The sequence below is a fragment of the Stegodyphus dumicola genome, chromosome 1, assembly GCF_044657685.1.
Source record: "Stegodyphus dumicola isolate Sdum_Otavi_A_Nest chromosome 1, ASM4465768v1".
Lineage (NCBI taxonomy): Eukaryota > Metazoa > Arthropoda > Arachnida > Araneae > Eresidae > Stegodyphus > Stegodyphus dumicola.
The window spans coordinates 181,380,654-181,400,269 of NC_140768.1; the positions used below are offsets into that span (position 1 = coordinate 181,380,654).

The 19,616-nt window shown below is 31.0% G+C and overlaps 1 protein-coding gene across 1 annotated transcript in view; it reads right to left on the reverse strand.

The window, feature by feature from the left end:
* Positions 1-15,749, reverse strand: part of LOC118194170 (uncharacterized) — a 195,772-nt gene extending 180,023 nt beyond the window's left edge. The window contains exon 1 of the mRNA XM_085823453.1: positions 15,378-15,749. The gene's annotated coding sequence lies outside the window, so the exon portion shown is untranslated. The remainder of the gene's footprint in view (positions 1-15,377) is intronic.
* Between the last annotated feature and the right edge of the window lie 3,867 nt (positions 15,750-19,616).

The window sequence follows — 19,616 nt, forward strand, 5'->3', positions numbered from 1 at the left end:
TGCGAAAAATCTGGAAATTGTTTACAAGGGAATATTTAGATTATATTTTTTATCATTATAGAATATGTTTATTAATCTTTATGCATTTTTAATTAGTAAACGTCATGTAACTTTAATGTTTACGTTTTGCAAGTTTTACATTCTTATATCCACAGATACTTTATCACATTTAAAGACGTAACGTAATTATAAATTGAGAAATAAATGTTTAAATATTTGTTTAAAAAGAGAGATAAACAACGAAGATGTACATTTTTTTTCTGAGGATTAAAAATCTCCAGGGAAAAAAAATGAAGCTGAAATAAAAATATTTAAATAACAGCAAAAATAGCCGAGTGTAAAACTGGCCAGTGATACTCTTATTGCTAAGTTAACACCGCTATAACCAACATATTGGAATCGATGAATAAATAAAGCATTAGATGCTTAAGGTAAACAGCACGGATCAAGTCTGAAAAATCGAAAGCAGTAAATACTGATGCTATTTTAGAATCGTATTATATGTATATAAATTTTCTATGAAACAAAAATGGTTAAAAGCACAAGTAAAATATATAAATACAAACAGACAAATACCCCAAACCTGAATCTGATTATAGTGTTATATTTTGAGTACTTAATATATGCATTTAAATTTTGTATACATCGAAAATTTAAAACTGAGGAATAGATTATCGAAACATAAAAGTGAATTACTGCAAAAATATCACCTTTTCTGATGAAACAAAATACCTTTTATAATTTAAAAAATCGTACACCAAAATTTCCATCTTTAAAAAAATACTAATGTAATAATAATAATTTTAAACTAAACCACGAAAATTTAAATTGCCAATAATGAACAAAGGAATTTCCATAAAAGCTGGGTATCGTTTTCAAACGTTTCATGAATAGTACAGTATTCCATTGCTTGATGTCTTAATGTCTTTTTCTTACCTCATGGCAACAGAAAATATATTAAAGTGCAAATTTAGCAAAATATGTATTATATGTATCAACCAGCATGCCTACGCTTTATAAAAAAGACGGAGAATAATTTTACTCCTTAAAGAAAAGAAAAAAAAACCTGAGTCTGCTTCTATGTTCCTTTTATGCGGTTCGCTTGCATATGTCATGTTTATGCCAATACTTGACTTTAACCTAATTGTATATATTTAGGTATTTAAGTATTTAGGTATTGTATATATTTAGGCCTACCTCGTACCTTTAGTATATATATGTTGCGGTTCATGTAATAAATATAGTTCTGTTTAATAATAATCGGTTAATATGAATAATATCTGCATCATTTGGTCAATATTATTAATAACGGATAATAAATATATCTCTTGGTAAATGCCGATAATTGCCAACTAAGCCAGGTAAATTTAATAAAGATGTACTTTATAATGTTTATTACTTTTATTAATAATATATATTATTCTATCACAAACTAGTTCTTATACATATATGTAAATAAATGGTTAGAAAAATTATTTATGCTTCATGAAGAGTTTCCGTGGCATGGAAAACTAAAAAGAGTTTTTGATCTTTCATATTTGTATATTACATATATAAACGTATATTAAAGTCTAGTGTAATATTGCAATATAAATATTCTTTTCCATCTAAATCAAAATTCTTCCAAGCACATTTTCTTAGACCTATCTGACGGAAGTAAAAGTTTCTTTATAAAAGGTAAACTCAAAGTGTGATGTATATAACTGTTTTCGTTTTTCATTTTTAACTCTTCTATAAATTTTTCAATATTTACAATTCTGACAACATCGTATCATAATAGTCATTTGTAATTTTTTGGGAATTTGCCAGAAATTTTCTGTTTGCTCTCCTAAATTTCCACTAAAAATTAATAATACTTTTGTCTTGTAAATAACTGATATATTTTTCGTCTTTCGATTTCATCATATCAACATGATGAAGAACTCAACCGTTGAAGAATTAAATGCAAATTTTAATGTTTGCTGTCAGTAGAAGTTCCATGGCCAGAAGGAATAAAAGGATACAAATATTAAATCTCATAATAAACCATAAAATAATAATAATCAATTTTCGGGATATCCTAGAAATGGCTTTATAACAGGAAACATTTTGAATAAAGCTACTAATAGCATCAAGCTTAAGTCATTAGAGAGACCGCTGCCACTTGTAGCGCTAAGCTGAACGAGCTTTCAGCTCGATGAACAATATTTCCAAAACCAGATCTACATTGACTGCACATGTTTCAGATTTAATGACAATCTCGTTAATGTTAAAGCTTTAACAGAACTTACTCCTAATTAAACAAAACGTAAAAGCATTTTGAAAAATCCTCGCTCGGCTTCATCATCTCCAAGAAGATTAATTAATGTGAAAAGAAGAAAAAGCTTTATTTGCTCGCGTATTTTCCCCCTTAACTCAGCACAAGATTCTGGAAGTTTTTTAAATATTCAAGTAATTTCTCCCTTCTTCAAGGCGTTTAGAAAATAAGCTACCTTAAGTTTTAAAATGGATTCATCCACATAAGTATTGTTATCGTCTTACTAATTAATTATTGCAGAATTTATGTACATGCGCTCTAACTGATAAATAGATAATAATGAAGTGATTCATAAAATGGTGATATTCAGTATTCTTGGTGGTTCTGAAGATATATGTGGGAGGACTGCCGAATGGTAACGATGACGATAACAACGGTGATAATGGCGATGACTTGAAAGCTACCCAGACAGGACTTAACTAGCAGCATTGCTTAGTTGGCCAAAGGCCACGAGAAATGGGTTCCTCTACCATACTATGAAATTTGTAGGAACGTAACATGTAAGTAGGACTTCAAAATACAAGAGCTAAAGTTCAAAGGGAGGTAACGATAAACATTCCAATATTAAAGCAGAAGCCATATTGAGGTGACGGAAGGCAAAATAAAGCTTTCGAACGGTGTTGTCGAAGGCAAAGGATATGATAGTACGTCCATTCGAAGTGTCGACGGTGATGAGAAGTTGAGGCAGGGGAGAGCGCAGAGAGACGTACATCCAATATGGCAGGCAAGGCTTGAAGGAAGGACAACGGTAGAGTTGCTTCAGCAGCATTAAATTGCAGGAATTTAACACTGGGAAATAACAACAAGCGGAATTCAAGGTACAGGAAATTAGAATTCACATTAAATAGCGTAATGAAATATTATTGTGTTTCTTGTTAGAATGCAGGTTTCTTTTAAATAATTAGTATTCTGATAGTTACCGGTAGTTTACACAATGAATACTTTTCATTTATTTTGTTATTACTATAACCGCATCCTTCGGAAATGAAACTATTCGCATAATTTTTCCCTCGTGATTTTCATACGATAGCATTAGGAAAAGCAGTAAAAAAGATGGGGCAAGTAAAAAGAGAGAGCTAAATTCGGTAATAGGTGGCAGCAGCTTCTGGTATAAACTATGCCACCTAACTAAACTTTCTCGACATTTTATTCAATTTCTGATATATTTTGCGATATGATTTACTTGAATTTCTTGTTGTACAAATGTAAAATAGTACGACGTATAAATTTGTAATATTCCTTTTTCTGGCTTCTAAGCTTTTACAAACACAGAGCCAATTTATTTTAAGTCGCATTCTAGCGATACCATAACTACCATTTTCACCAAACTAATTTTTACTGTTATCTTGTATCCGGACACTGCTGACAAACACGCCTGCCCTTGGTATTATAGGAAAGAAAACAATGTTCATTGTTAGTTACTAGCACGATGTAGAGAGTAACATTTTAGCTTTTAAAACTATTCTGACCTAATTTGTTACTTGAAATGTGACAATTTCATTTAATTGAATATTTTTGTAATATAACGTGTACTCCTTTTGTTTGCATTTGCATTATCATGTTTTATTTTTACATGTTTTGATCGCATCATTGATTCGATTCTTGCGTTTTGTTTTGACCTTTTTTTAGCATTTAAATAACGTCTTTTTATTTTATATGATATTCCAAATAATTTTTTAATTAGTTTACATCGCGTAGAGGAATTCGTGATTTACATATGAGTTAGCTGATTTGGGGAATTAAATATTTACGTATTATTTTTAGACGAAAGGGTTAGTTTGCCCAGAAAAACTATTAATTTCATTTTGACATTTTACGTTGATTCACTATAAACGACGAACACTTTTTAAATAGTTGCCACCAAATGTTAGAGTCCTGTATTATATTTAAAGAAATTAAATAATGAAGAATTTGCATAAATGTATGTATGTTTCTCGCACTGTGATAAAAACAACGGTACCTAGAGCCATCCAATTTTGAATAACGTACTTCTCCTTTAGAATGTCGGCATCTGAAAGCACAAAATGGGAATTTGTTTTATTACCTATTTTCATATTTTGTAAAGCATTTGTGAGTTTTTGATTAAGAAACTCAACCATTTCAAAGCTAGCAATGGCAACACTGTTTGAAAAAAACATTTTTTTCTCCAGTGCATGAGACTGTGTATCGTAAATTCTAAAGATACGCTCTTTTAAATATTTTGTGATATTGTTGTTGAATTGAATTTTATAGTTTAAGTCCAAAGAACATGATATTTAATAAGTAAAGATAAGACACAAAACGTGGAAAACGGCTCTTTGTTCGTAATATAAAATTTGTAAGGTTTTGGATTTTTTATTTTTTTTAAATTTTTAATTTGACTATTCATAGCAAGGACGAATGTCTGAACGGTTGGAAAGAGTGTGAAGAATGTGAAAGAAGCTAATTTTCCCTGAAGAGTCAGTACATTTTCGCTGTTTTTTCTATTGATCATTTTTATGTAATCTTCTTTATATAACTAATAATTATTACTTGCAATTTTTGCATATTAGTATTCATTTCCATTACTATTAGCCAATGCCTGTAGAATTATTTTTCCATCTGCTGCTTTTCCTTTACTATTTCAAGTATTTTGTAAAATTTTTCAAATGCTTTAAACAATTTTTCTAAAACTTTTAATTTTTAGTTTAATTGAATTTTAATTTTTCTTTCTACCTCTAAATATTTGTTAATAAGAAATTATTTGGACTTCAAATTGCAATTCTTAGTTTTCTTTATCAGCTTTCTTTATTTTCTTTGAAATATTGGAATTATAATAGGAGTATTCCCCTTTCATTTTTACGATTATGCTTAATTAAATCATTGCAGCCTAGGTGTAGGATTCTTAATATTCCTTTCTTTTGTTTATATATATATATGCAATAATCTATGTCAAGACTTATTGTATAAATTTTTGTATTTCAAGTAACTTTAATTTACACTGGTGTGCAAAAATTAAGGACGAAGTCGAAAAATTAGCATATCAGCTGAACGAAGAGGCAGAGCGGACAGAAAGACCAATCAGGAGATTAAGTAAGGTGATGTGCGGTAGCACATGCGCAGTTATGCAGGTAGACGTAATGGGGGAGTGTCTGAGTAGTATAAAGCATGTTGTCGGTGTAAGATCAGTATTTCTGGCAAAGAGATTGCACGCCGCATAGCAGTTAAAATCACACCGAGTTGCTGCCTCAGCGAGAAATGGCGAATAATCAATCTGTTAGACGACATCTGGATGCTTTTACCCGAGGTCGAATCATTGGGAAGTTGGAGGAAGGCCGCAGTGTGACAAGTGTGGCTGCAGAGTTCGGAATTGCTCACAGCATCGTTTCACGACTTTGGAGACAATTTCAAACTACAGAAACAGCTATCCGGGGGTTTAGTAGTGGTCGTCGACGAGGAACCACATCCGCAGATGACCGGTATATTGCCTTACAGGCCAGAAGAAACAGGCGGCAGAATGCGGGAGAAATCGCTTGACACACGACACAGGCGACTGGACGACCGATATCGCGTTTTACCGTGGCCAGACTGCACGGTGGTGGTCTGTTTGCACGACGCCCTGTACGGTGTGTAGCTCTAACGCCTGCCCATCGGAGAAGGCGTTCTCTGTGGTGCCTGGAACACCGGAATTGGAGAGACAATGAATGGGGACGAGTACTCTTTACAGATGAGAGCAGATTCAGTCTGAGTAGCGATTCTCATCGCATACTCATCTGGAGAGAGCGGAGAAAGTCAACGGGACCCGTTATTGTAACGAGATTCTTCTTCCATGTGTGCGTCTTTTTAGAGGCGCTATGGGTCCGCATTTCCTTTTCATGGACGACAATGCACCATGTCATCGCACAGTAGCTGCAGAGCAGCTCTTAGAGAGTGAGGAGAGTGAGGATATTGAACGTATGGATTGGCCGGCACGATCTCCGGATCTCAATCCCATCGAGCATGTATGGGATTTTCTAGGCAGACGCTTGGCAGCTCGTACCTTACCACCAGTAACGATTCCGGAGCTTCGATTGGCGCTGCAAGACGAATGGGCAGCAATGCCTCAACAACTCATTGACACCCTCATTCTCAGCTTGGGCAGACGCTGTGAAACCTGCCTAGCAGTCAGGGGAGATCATATCCCCTATTAAAGACCGGATTTTTCTTGCTGGACACCCATCACAGGGATGTTTCGGCCTTCAGTCGCGTTGCGCTCCATGCTACGTTTTCAATAAAGCTTCTTTTTATCCCTCTGATTTCTCTTTTAGTAAGTGTTGCTTACATTACTCATGTCCTTACGTATTGGGGATCTTACGGTATTAAACATGTTGATTTGGAAAGCTTTTGTACAAAGTTATATTGAAAAAACCGTCTCGTCCTTAATTTTTGCACACCAGTGTATTGTGTCTTTTTAAATTTTCATGCCATTTCATTAATAAATTACTTTTATCCATTTAAATTTCATCATGCTACAGATGAGTGAAGGTTATTGTACCCTATTGTAATTTTCTTACTAATTTTTTTTAACTATTTTGTTCCTTCTTATTGATATTCTATTCTTACTTCCTTTCTTACTAATTCAATTCAAATTTACTAATTCAATGAACATATTAGGATATATAGCTTTTGAAGTACACACAAAACATATTTTAGCTTTAATATAACTTTAAAAGCCACATTTTTATTAGAACATTACATCTAATTTCGTTCAATGATCACATGTTAATATCTTTTTATATTACGTTTTCTGTTGACAGAATTCTTTATGTGCCTTCTAATACTTTCTTTATTAAACTATATTAATTTTATTTTATTTTTATATTTTTAAACTATTTGTTTAATTTTAATTAAATTTTATTTTTATATTTTTAACTATTTGCTTAATTTTAATTAAATTTTATTTTTATATTTTTAACTATTTGCTTAATTTTAATTTAATTTTATTTTTAGTCCAAAGGGGCTTTGTCCCTGAAGGACTATTGTTTTCGTTTTGCGATGGTTCATTATAAATGTCCGTTTCACTTTTCAAACTGTTGCCATCCAATATTAGAATCCTGCATTATATTTGAAGAAATTAAATAATCAAAAATCTGCATAAATTTATGTATATTTCTCACATTGTGATAAAACAACGGTACTTACAGCCATAGAATTTTGAATGATGTAATCCTACTGTGAATATGGGCATGTGGAAGTCCAAATTTGAAATTTGATATTTGTTTTATTATCAATTTCATATTTTGTAAAACTTTAACGAATTTTTGATTAAAAAACTGAAAGATTTCAAAGCGAGCCATGGCAACGTTGTACAGGAAAAAAAAAATTTTATCTCCAGCTCGTGGACTCTGTATCGGAAATTGTAGACATGCTCAATTTAAAACTGTTTTGCGATATTGCTGTTGAATTGGATTTTATGGTTTAAGTGCGAAGAACGTGATTTTTAATAAATAAAGGTAACAGACAAAAAAAAAAAAAAAAAAAAACGCCTTTGCAACAGAAAAAGCCTTTTTGGACGTAATTTAAAATCTGAAACTTTTCAAATTTTCTTTTTTTATATATTTTTAAACTATTTCTTTAATTCATGCAATAATTTTGTTTCTAGTTTCCTTTGTTCTTTCGATAACTATTTGCAAATTTTGAGCATTTTTGGTAGATTTTACAATGTTTGAAAAATGTATTAAAAAATGACGAAACGAAACTGAAAGCAGCAAAAAACGATCTTCAATAATCAATTTGTACAGAAATATAAATTTCGTATTGTACATTCAGTATGTAAGTTTATTTAATAACATTTTCGGTTCATTAAATTCAAGTATTTAAAATTCTTTTCAATATTTTTAAACTGTTGTTTATAATTTAATTGTACGAATCATCTCAGTCACATTAAACATGGTTCTTTACTCAGACTAAAACAGACCTCCCAGACATTAACAGATCTAACCAGTATTTTATTTATATACTTGGCATGTAAAATCTAATTTCTAAAGTTTTTTTTAAATAAACGTTATTTTGTCTTATTTTTAGATGCCATTACTTATTTTTAAAATTTAATTTCTAGCTCATATTTTATTAAATCTGAGCTCTTGTTTTATAGTTGTTCCTAGCATATACAGGGGCACTGCTATCCGTCACCGCATTTCAAAAAAAAAAAGCAAAAAGATATTTATTTCAATCGTTTCCTTGTTTCTCCTCCATCTTACCAGAAATGAATTTCATTTGTAAAATAAGTTATTTGTTCCTGAATGTCATTATTGCAAGTAGATGCAGAAGATAAGTAGCTTTTCAAAAAACACAAATTTGAAATGTATTAGGGGAGTTCAAGTAAAAGAAAACATTTGAGCATTTTCGGACTCCTGTCTTCAGGATTAAATCAATACAAGAAGACATAACAGAGTTAAATCAATAAATTTTCTAACTCTTAAACATCTGGGAGGAAAACAATCTTCCGAGCTAAATCAATACAGGAGGAAAACAAAGTTCAGGCAAAACAAAGGGAACATATCTCCAGAACTAATCTGGAGCAGCCTTAACTAATAATTTGGCAAGAAAGCTTGGAAATGTTGGCAACATACGAGCTGAAGCAAGCAGCAGCTAACCTGCGCTATTATAATTTTAATGCAAATTACTATGTACGCAAGAAAAGACACCTTTGTCAATTAACGGAATGGAAAAGAAGTCTTTTATTGATATCAATCCCACTTTCTTTCATTTAAGATAGATTATTATGTGGACAAGATAAAGTTTATTAAGTGAGGGCGAAAAGCGATAATTGATTCTTTCGATTGTTGAATCAATAAAAGTATAGGAGAAAGATTTTATTTTTCCAGAAAATGTATCTTTTCAACGTTAGAAATCATTTTTACGGCACAGTGGAAGTATAATATATTATTTCGTATTAGTATTTTTTATATTTCGTATGGCCTATTTCCACCTTACTCTGTTACGCATGAATTCTGATTTTGTTTGAATAAATAACTGGCTGAGACAGGCAGTTTTGAACCAAAAATCATTAAGCAGAAAGTGAGTAGTTTAAAACATTATGTTCTAAGAAGCACTTTATCAGGTATATTAACTGTAGGACATATTTCACAGTTTAAGGTTAAATCATCCAATCTCAACGATAAATATAAAATAACCAGTTAGTTGGAGTTAGATGTCAGCATTATAAATTTCGACTTAGAGTAGCCTGATCTCCTGAAGGGTTTAACTCATCATTTAGACTGACCTAACTGATCATTTAGGGTTTTAACTCAAGGTAAAAAGGCCTTCCTGTACGTCAGCTGTTCTTACACACGGGCTTGTGCTCAAACTAACATCAAGAAATGACAGCTTTGAAATAATTGGAACCCGTCCACCATTGTTGTTCTTCACTGGGAGATGATGAAAAAAAAGCAGTATATGATCCAATCCTTTGCAGAAATGAACCAGCGTTGCCGAATTAACAAATGAATCGATATATAAAAACATCAAAACCCACTGTCGGCTTGGTAACTGGCTCAGCAAAGTGGGCTTGTCACGAGAAGCAGGAGATCAAAGGTTTAAACTTCACTCGGAAGCCAGAACTTAAAAATTCTGATATTAAATATACTAATAAATACCATTTTCTCATTCTGTAATGATATATTTATCAGTTTAATGTGCTAGAAAGACTATTATTACTAAAACATGCATGTTACAGAAATTCGAATGCCATTCGACATAATGCGCTTGACGCATTCGAATGCGTTCGAATGATAATGCGTTGGATACATACGAGCAGAAATAGCATAAATCTTACATCAAAGTAAAATGTAAACCTGTAGCTTAAAGCTCAACGAAATATGAAAAAAATAAAGAGAACAGTGAGTCCAAATAAGTCATCTCTGTTTTTTAAACTAATGCTTTTCTAAATGTATAAGTCTTTAGAAACAAACATATATTTCATAATCAAACAAATCCTTAGTTAGGAGATTTCAAACACTTATGTTTGTTGAGCGATCTTGTCAATTAAGAATTTGCTCTACCAAAAGAGTTACTTGCGTATTGTTTAACTGTTAAAAACCATAAGAGCAAAGATCCTGGTAAATTACACAAGAATTATTCAATACCCCCCCCCGCATTACTAATTGACAAAATTTCTGGAGAGGAGAAATTTTGAAACTATAAAATTTTGATTATTTGGGTATTTTGGAGATATTTTGTGTGTTTTCCTTTTCAGCTGTTTTTATTATTCTTTTTTAAAAGTTGCTTTTATTATTTTGTTAATATTCGTAAATTTAAATCAAAATGCCATCGATCTGCGATTTCGTAAATTCCTTCATAGCACATTACTTCAGCAATATAAAAGTTATAAATATAGAAAAAGTAAAAACTTAACAACAGCTTTTAATAATTGCTCGCTCGAATGCCCAAGCGTTTCAGATCAAACAATAAAGAAAGTTAAGAGTTTCAAGCGTAGTCTATAGGATCAACAAATCACGTTAGCAGTGAACACTGTATTCACCAGAGAAACACATGGACGATTCTGTAATGGTAATTGAAATTGCTTTTGCACTGCAGTATTTTGAACCAGATAATTATATTATCAAATGATACAAATTGTGAAACTGCGCTAAGAAGTATTGCAAGACGATTGTTTGCAAGACGCGTGTAACATTCAGCAAAGAAGCAACATTTCATTTGGGTAGAATGGTAAATTACTCCAATGGGAGAATCATCAATTGTTGATTCACGAAAATTGCCCCAGTGTGCAATTTTCATGAATCAACAAATCACAATAGCTGCAAACTCTCTATTCTCCAGCCATTCTCTTGAACGATTCGATGGCAAATGCAACTGAAATTGTGCCTCTTGTACTACAAATGTTGCAGCCAGTTGATTATACTATCAAGAGATACAAATTGTGAAACTGCATGCAAGTATTGCAAGACCATGGCTGAGCGGTATTTCGTACCTTGAATTGTTGCAGTTGCGGCTATTTCCTCAAATGAAAGATGACTCAGAAGTTATCATGCTCAACAAGATGAGGCTTCACTTCACAGGTACAGAGAAGTATTTCACTACTGGATGATCGAAATGAGGAAGGTGAAGGATGATGAGAAAGGTGGTCATTCTTCAAATGAGCATCAAAAGTTTCCGACCTTATCCCCAACAATTTTTGGCCTTTGAGAGATGTTATAGACAATGTTAATGTGTTCCAACAATCAACAACACAACAGAAACCCCAGAACAGCACTTCATTCACTTTAATGACTATAAGCAGAGAACATTGCAAATGCGTTTGCCGACGTTTGAGCACCACATGGTATAAGAAGATAAAAATCTAATAATCACAATATCGTAACTAAATTTTGACTTAATTTCATGTAGTTATCATTGTCCATTTGTATATTATTATATCATTGTCCATTTGGAATGCCTTATCAAATATAGTATTTTAAATCCTATGAATCATTTGTAGTAATACTGTATTTTGAAATAAGTATCAAATGTAACATAAATTTATGTTTCTTAATAATTATAGGTAATTATTTCAAGATTTAGTTACAGAAAATAGTGAACTCTAGTTATCCAAAATGATTCTCTCTCCACTGTTTTCGAGTAAAGTTGTTCTAGTACCACACAGCGAAAGAATAATGAAACATTATTTCAGAATTAAGATGAAATTAAACAAAAACAAATCATTTTCTTTCATCCGAAATATGAAGTAACAGTCTGTATAATAACAATATAATATATATTTTATATAATGACAATATAATAGTCTATAATAATGAAAATATTAATGAGAAGTGTTTCAGTTATGTTAACAGTTATTTTTCTTGAAACAGTTTCAAGTAGAGAAAGAATTCAGTTCTCTTATGAAACAAACATTTCAACAGTTTCAACTATTTCTGTGTCCAGAAAACATCGCGTTATTTCTCTGTAGAAAATCTGCTGCTTTTAGACTAGTCATTAAAAAGAGAAGACTAGAACTTCTCAGACTTATTAATATGTACTATTACAAAGTTACTTATCAATATTAACAATCTTATATTGTAAAACGTTCAGTATTTTTATTCTTCTTAGACCACAAATTCAACAGTATAATTACTTTTTCTCGTTATTAATAATACTTTTTTTTTTGAAGTTCCTCTTAAAAAACTAATCTTTTAAGTGATTTCTCAGGTAATGACATATATTTCTGGAAAATAATAAAACTAAATAAAGGTATTAATTGTATCACTCCGTTTGAACTTCCACTCATGAAACAAAAATTAAGTTACAGGAAATTATATTGTGTCAAGTTCTTACATTTGAAACAAATTCATTTCTGTAAGAAAAAAAATCAGTTGAATAAATCATTGAAAGTAAAGGTTATCAGAATAAAATCTATTATAAAAAATAATCACATCTTTCGACTTTAAGGTGAAAACAGTTCGACGTATTTGAGCGCAGTATCAACAGGGGGCCTCTCCAACTTGTATACCATCACAAACAGATCAATAACTTTAGTAGCTGTACCCAAATATAAAAACTTCTGAGGCTGGTAGTGTCCTCAAATTCCTGAATTTTCCCAATCCTATTAATACTAGATGGCGAATATTTTCTAATTTAGTGAAAAGTGCTTTCAAAATTCCAAATTATTTGTAACTGTCATCAGTACTCTTATTAGTACTAAAGAAATATCATCAAACGTTTATTTATTGTACCTGGAAATCAAGCCTCATCGACACGAATCAGAACTAGATTTTAAAAAAATACTACTCTCTCTGAAATTCGTTAACTTTGGAAAGAAAGTTTAAAGTAATAAAGCTTCGAAAAATTCTAAAAAAGTCAGTAAAATATCTTAAAACTAAAGCCAACAAAAAACGAGGCCTAGCCATATCTTGAATACGTTTTTTCTTATTATTATTATGAAACAAAATGAAGCAATTCTAGAAAATTTCAGCTATTTTAACACCTAAAAGTAACTCGTGTGGGATAGTACACCAACTAATGGACGCGGCAAGTTAGTCGAAAGATTTCTGAAGTAAACAACGATTTACATAAAATTCAAATGTGATAGAAATGTTTTGATTTCATTAAAAATATGATTGTACTTTTTCTCTCATTTCCTCCTATCTATAGCAATTTAAACATGATTAGTTTTCAGCATTATTTTAAATTATGTGCACATAAAAAAATCAGAATTTTCCAGTAATTTCCTATTTTTATTTTGACAAAATGCCTGTTGCTTCACGTTTCGAAATTTTTGCTTCGATTTTAACTATTATTTTCTCCTGAAAAAAATTAACAGTATAAGCAGGACAAACAAATAACAGTAATTTTATCGACAGCTGTGTTGTAAAAACCTTTTCAAAACAAAGCATGTGAATAAAAATAAATTTATTCATGGAAGGTAGTCAGTTCAATACTATTAGAATTCATCTATTAGGAAAAACGAAATTCATACATGCTAAAGATTAAAAAAATAAATAAATATCTCTCTTGAAGTGTCTTGTTGCAAATATTTCATGGAAAACCGAAAAAAGAAGGAAAAAAATGGAAATACTCCAAATACTCTTAAATACATTGCACTACTAATAAAGGCTTTTATTTCAATTAATCAATAAAAATATATATCAAATCAAATTTTGCGCTCCTTTGCTGGAACAAAAATTATTGTCTACCAAAGAACTTGATTTCAAAATTAACTTGCAAAGTTGTGTAATTTTTAAGTATATCGTTATGCTATTATGAAAATAAAATTCAATAATTTTATTTAATTATTTAAATTCGAATTTCGAATTTCGTTTCAAATGATTTATTTATCAGATCACTACCTACTGTGTAATTTTTTTGTGTCTACATTCATAAAATTGCAATAAATAAAACTAATAATATTACTCACATTTAAAGGCGATATTTCATACAAATAAGATTCGCTAGCAATAGAAGAAATTACTACCAACAAAAACTGAGATTAAAACAAAAATCAGCCAAATTATTTTCATACAACTTCGAAGTAATTCAGCATAATAATAACTTGTTTTTTTATTTTCTAAAATTATAAAATAAAACAAGATTAACATTACCATAATTGAAAATATTAAGTCATAAAGGATCAATAAAAATATTCAATACATATATACGAGGTCAAACGGCTTTTTAAAAGCTAAGAATCATTTTTCAAACACCAAAGCTCTTTCTTTATTTATTCACTGCAGATTTGCATACAAATTAACCCTGAACCTAGTATGTAATTAAAAAATTAATCTTAAAGTTATACAACAAAATACGAATTTAAGCAGCTCTCGATGCGGAAATGAAATTAATCATAGGTACAGTATCTTATACTTACTTACTTATCTGAGAAACTCTGGGAAGAAATTTTAACACTTAGGAATTTACGAACAATTTTAAAATTTTAATATAAGTAAAGGTTTTGTGTTAGCATTTCCTGTTTTTTTATCTTTTCCCTTTTAATTCATCTTTTTGGGCACTGCAACAATAAAGTTTGCGTATGCTTTTGTGATTTTGAACATTAGCCAATATTGCCTTTTGAAAATTAATAAAAATAATTTCGACGTGAAAAAGATATAATAACAGGAAATCATCATACTCTTTAAATCATTCAATTCTTGATTTTTGCTCTTAAGCTTTAGATTATTTGAATAATAAATCGTTATACAATGCATACTTCTTCCATAAAATAATTATAGCAAGAGCAACAGTTTGTAACATCTTTGCGGTGATACAAATTATTTCCCATTTTAAAAAATCAGATTCAATAGAATTATAAATTAGCTAGCTGCTAAATTAAAACAAAATCTTATTATTTATTTATTAATGTAGACTCATTTAAGGTAATGTCCGTCAGAAAAATCTAGTAACCTGAAATGATGACATGAAACAAGTATTAGCACGATGGAATTTCTTAAAATGTTGCTTAAAAATAATACTGTATATTTTTTCCTTAATATTGTTTAATTCTATGTGTGTATTATGTGCCAAAGAGTTTGTTTATAACATAGTTCTTTTTATCGCAACAAGCTTCTCAACTCCCTGCCGTTAAATCTCACGCTTCACTGACTAATAGAAGATCAACCGGTAGATAATATCAACGCAAAGTACATTTACGTACCTTTGTACGGTAGGAATTGGTCCGAGTGCTCCGTGCCCATATCCCAGGAATAGGGCACTTGCCCCCGACCCCCGAGGGCCCTCTTTTGATGCCCGTAGTCTTTTGGATCAAAGAATGCTGAGTTAGGCTTAAAGACTCCACTCACTTCACAACACTATTTCGTCAGTTTTGTGAGAGATCCAGTTTTCAGCCTACTATTCCATAATATATATAAAAGGAAGAAATGTACCAGTACGGTACATACCACGCACCGCTTCACTGAGATGTTATGCCTTGCGGTAGGTTAAGAATTTTTCTGGACACTGATAGAACCGCCATAGAAACTGCACTTAGTTGAGGAGAGCTATGTCCTCCATATTGTGGAGTTTCATCCACATCAGAGATGCGCGCGCAGTCGGGTGTATCCCTCCGCTGCTTCCCTTTACACGTCAGAGAGAATCGCCGCACGCAAGGGACGAAGGAGTATCTGTAAAAATAGAGAGCAGTTTCTCACCTTTATTTTCTACTACTGAAAATGAACAGCTGAAAGTATTATGAAACATTTTGCATCATTGGATTTAAGTTCTGTAAAACCCTTTATTTCTTTGAAAAATAAGGCCATGGGAATAATTCAGTAATATTGTTGATGATTGGCAGTCGTAGAATAAAATGTGTTAGATGTTTTAGAAGTGTGTGTAGAAATTTATATGATAATTTTACTCGCGTTTTTAAATGAGTTTAATTTCCATAAACGAATATATATTACGTAATTAGAAATTTATATAATAAATTTCAGACGTTGAATAAACAAATTAAGAAAATATAAATTTATAAAACATAATCAAATAATTTACTAATTATACGAAAATTCTTAAAGTTAATACTACAAGTATTTTTCAAAGAGAGATTAACATTTATATCTTATTGACAATTAAAGCTTATAATAAGAGGAATTCTATGAAAACTGCTTTATAAATATGAATAATTTCCTATTAGTAGTGAAAATTCTGAACAAATGAAAACTGTAGCGGGGGACTTTACAACTTACTTTAACAAAATAAAGCTTACAAGGTATTTTATCTCTCCTTTTCGCATTCCTTCGTGATATAACTGGAAGCATGCTGAACAGGTGTACGGGAGGTCCGGAATTCGAATCCCAGACAGGGCAATTCAAGATGTCTCCAGTTTTCTGACGTCGAAAAATTTCTAATAATTCTACAGATGACGCCAGAATTAAAAGATGGTGGACGATAATTCGTCACCATTAGGATTTGGCGACTGGGTTATCTAATCCCCATTCCTTCTTCAAAAGTTAGGAGTATATAAGGTATTTTCTTCCTCCTTTCCGCATGTCTTCGTGGTGTAACTGGAAGGACGCGTATTCAGGAGGTCCGGATTTGAATCTCGGAGAGGATAGTGCACGTTTTTCACATTCTTGCATCGACATAGCCTAATGACTCTATAAGATTATAATTAAATCATACTAATCTAATGTCATCAATATATCCCTCTATTTTATTCTGTAATATACCTTATACTAATTTTTGTTGTAGTATATATGGGGGGGGATACTTCTGATACAACAGAAACGTTATCTATCAGTGAAAATGCAAGTATTTTGGTAATACAAGTAATATCTTTCTTCATTAAAAGATCTCATAATGCCTTTCTGAGAAAACTGCATCACGGTACTATCAGTTTTCAAGTTTAGAATATTTACTTTCAATAATTAGAATTTTTACATTTCTGTAATTCCTTTAAATTCAGATCACGTGAATAAAAATCTGATGTGTGCACCACATGACTTCCTTCTACAGAATATTAAATTATACCCATTTTTTTCTTGCATTTCATTTAAACATATTGGATTAAATTAAATCTACTTCGTCGATAGCGCATAAACCACAATAGAATAAATGCAATCTTTACAATTCACTATATTTGTTTACCATAGCGACACTATGTCGCTAGGTTCACTTAAAATCGTTACATTTCGTCATTTTTTAACTCATATGCACAAAATTTATATCATCTTAAGAATTATTTAATCTTTGCCACATGTTCTATTCAAATACTATAATAAATCTAAAACGATGTATAAGAGAAATTAAGCAAAGAACAACAACAACAAAAAAAAAATGAAACTATTTTTTACAGACAATTCAGTATTTCTCATTCAATTAATTCAGTTCTCTGTCGAGACAAGGCAAAAATACATTAAAACTCAAGATGTCTGTATTGAAAATTTTGAAGTAAATCTTAAACTCTTATTTCCTCGAGTAAATTCCAGAATGGATTAAGCATGATTTAATTCGCTATAATAAAAGAAGGCCGTTATCTTTGTTATTGAGAAGCTTAATTTCTCTAGATTGGCAACAAATCTACTATTCTGCTGTTTCAAACGTAAACAAGCAATGGCCGCCATGGAAAAAAAATTATTAAGCTTAGAGGCACTTAAACAACTTTTTAATTGTTGATAATTCTAAAAATATTGCAGACAGATTTACTAAACGCATAAAAACCTTAACCGGGAGATAAGAATAACATAATTCAATCATTTTTAAAGCAAAAGATGCACAATTTACAAACATATAAGAATAAAAAAACTGAGATCACTGAGCCGAGTAACAGACTGGATATATCGACATAGCCTAAGTGATCGATCACTTAGGCTATATCGACAAGCCGAAGTGAGAACTGAATTAATTGAATGAGAAATACTGAATTGTCTGTAAAAAATAGGTTTTTTTTCCTGTACTGTGGCTTCCAAAAGTGTTCGTAGACTTATGATTTTCATTGAAATATGGCTCGATCCATTAATTAAAAGTAAACTTTCTGAATGAGATTTTAATAATAAGATCTATAATCTATTCGTAACAAAATTACATGAAATATTTTTAAATATAACGAAACTTTATTTTTAAGAAATTAATAATCAAAAAATGATAAACATTTTATCTCACAAGAGTCTTCGTACACTGAAATATTTTTGGATAAAATCAAAATTAGAATTACCGTTTGCCGCTTTTTTAAATTTTTGCATTGTGGTGGCATTTAAAAAATCGTTTGCTTCAATTTTTTATTTTTACTCCATAATATTCTATTTATCATTAAAAAATGGGTCGCAGTCGTAAAGAAATTACAAACAGCATTCGAAAATTTATAATTTTTTACCACAGTAGTGTTAAATCAATTCGAAATATCTCTAAATTAATTAATTTATCCCATTCTACAATGCAGTATGTGATAAAACGCTTTAAAGAAGAAAATCGGATTGAAAACAAGGTAAGAAAAGGTCGACCGAGAAAGTTAACTAAACGTGATGAGAGATTCATTATTAGAAAATTTGTGAAAACCCACGTTTGAGTGCTGTAAAAGTTTCTGCAGAATTTAATGCAAAGTTTTCTATTTCAATTTCACCTTAAACTGTTCTACGAGTTCTCAGAGAAGCTGGATTACATGAGCGTTCTGCCCGTAAGAAAAATTTGTTAGTGAAAAAAACAGAAAGCTTAGGCTTTCATTCGCAAAATCAATAATAAATACACTCGGAACGTACTGGAATAATGTCCTATTTGCTGACGAAATCAAATTTAACATTTTTGGTTCCGATGGTCGAATAACTGTATGAAGAAGAAAAATGAGGAACTTCATTCTAAGAACTTAGTTGGAACAGTTAAGCATGGCGGTGGAGGTGTTCTTGTATGTGGGGACATGACAGCATCAAGACTAGGTAATTTGGCATTTATTGATGTCATAATGAATCATTCTCTTTATTTAAATATTTTAAGAGACAATTTAAAATTATCAGCCCAAAATTTGGATATTGGAAACAACGTTATTTTTAATCATGATAACGATTCTAAGTATACGGCTCTCAACGTTCGCCTGTAGTGTCTCTATAATTGTCCACAGGTTTTGAAAACAACCCTCAGTTGCCAGATTTAAACCCCATAGAACACATTTGGAAAGAGCTGGAGGTTAGAGTATGAAAACACGACATCAAAACGAAAAGTGAACTCAAAACAACCATGATGGAAGAATGGATGAACATTGATACAGAAATTACCAAAAAACTTATAAAATCTATTCCCAGACGTTTAAAAGCTGTTGTGGATGCTAAAGGAATAATAATTTAACGAAAAATGAAAATATTTACTAATATGTAAAGATTTTTTTGAAGTGTACGAAGACTTTTGTGAGATAAAATGTTTGTCATTTTTTTATTATTAAATTCTTTAAAATAAAGTTACGCTTATTTTA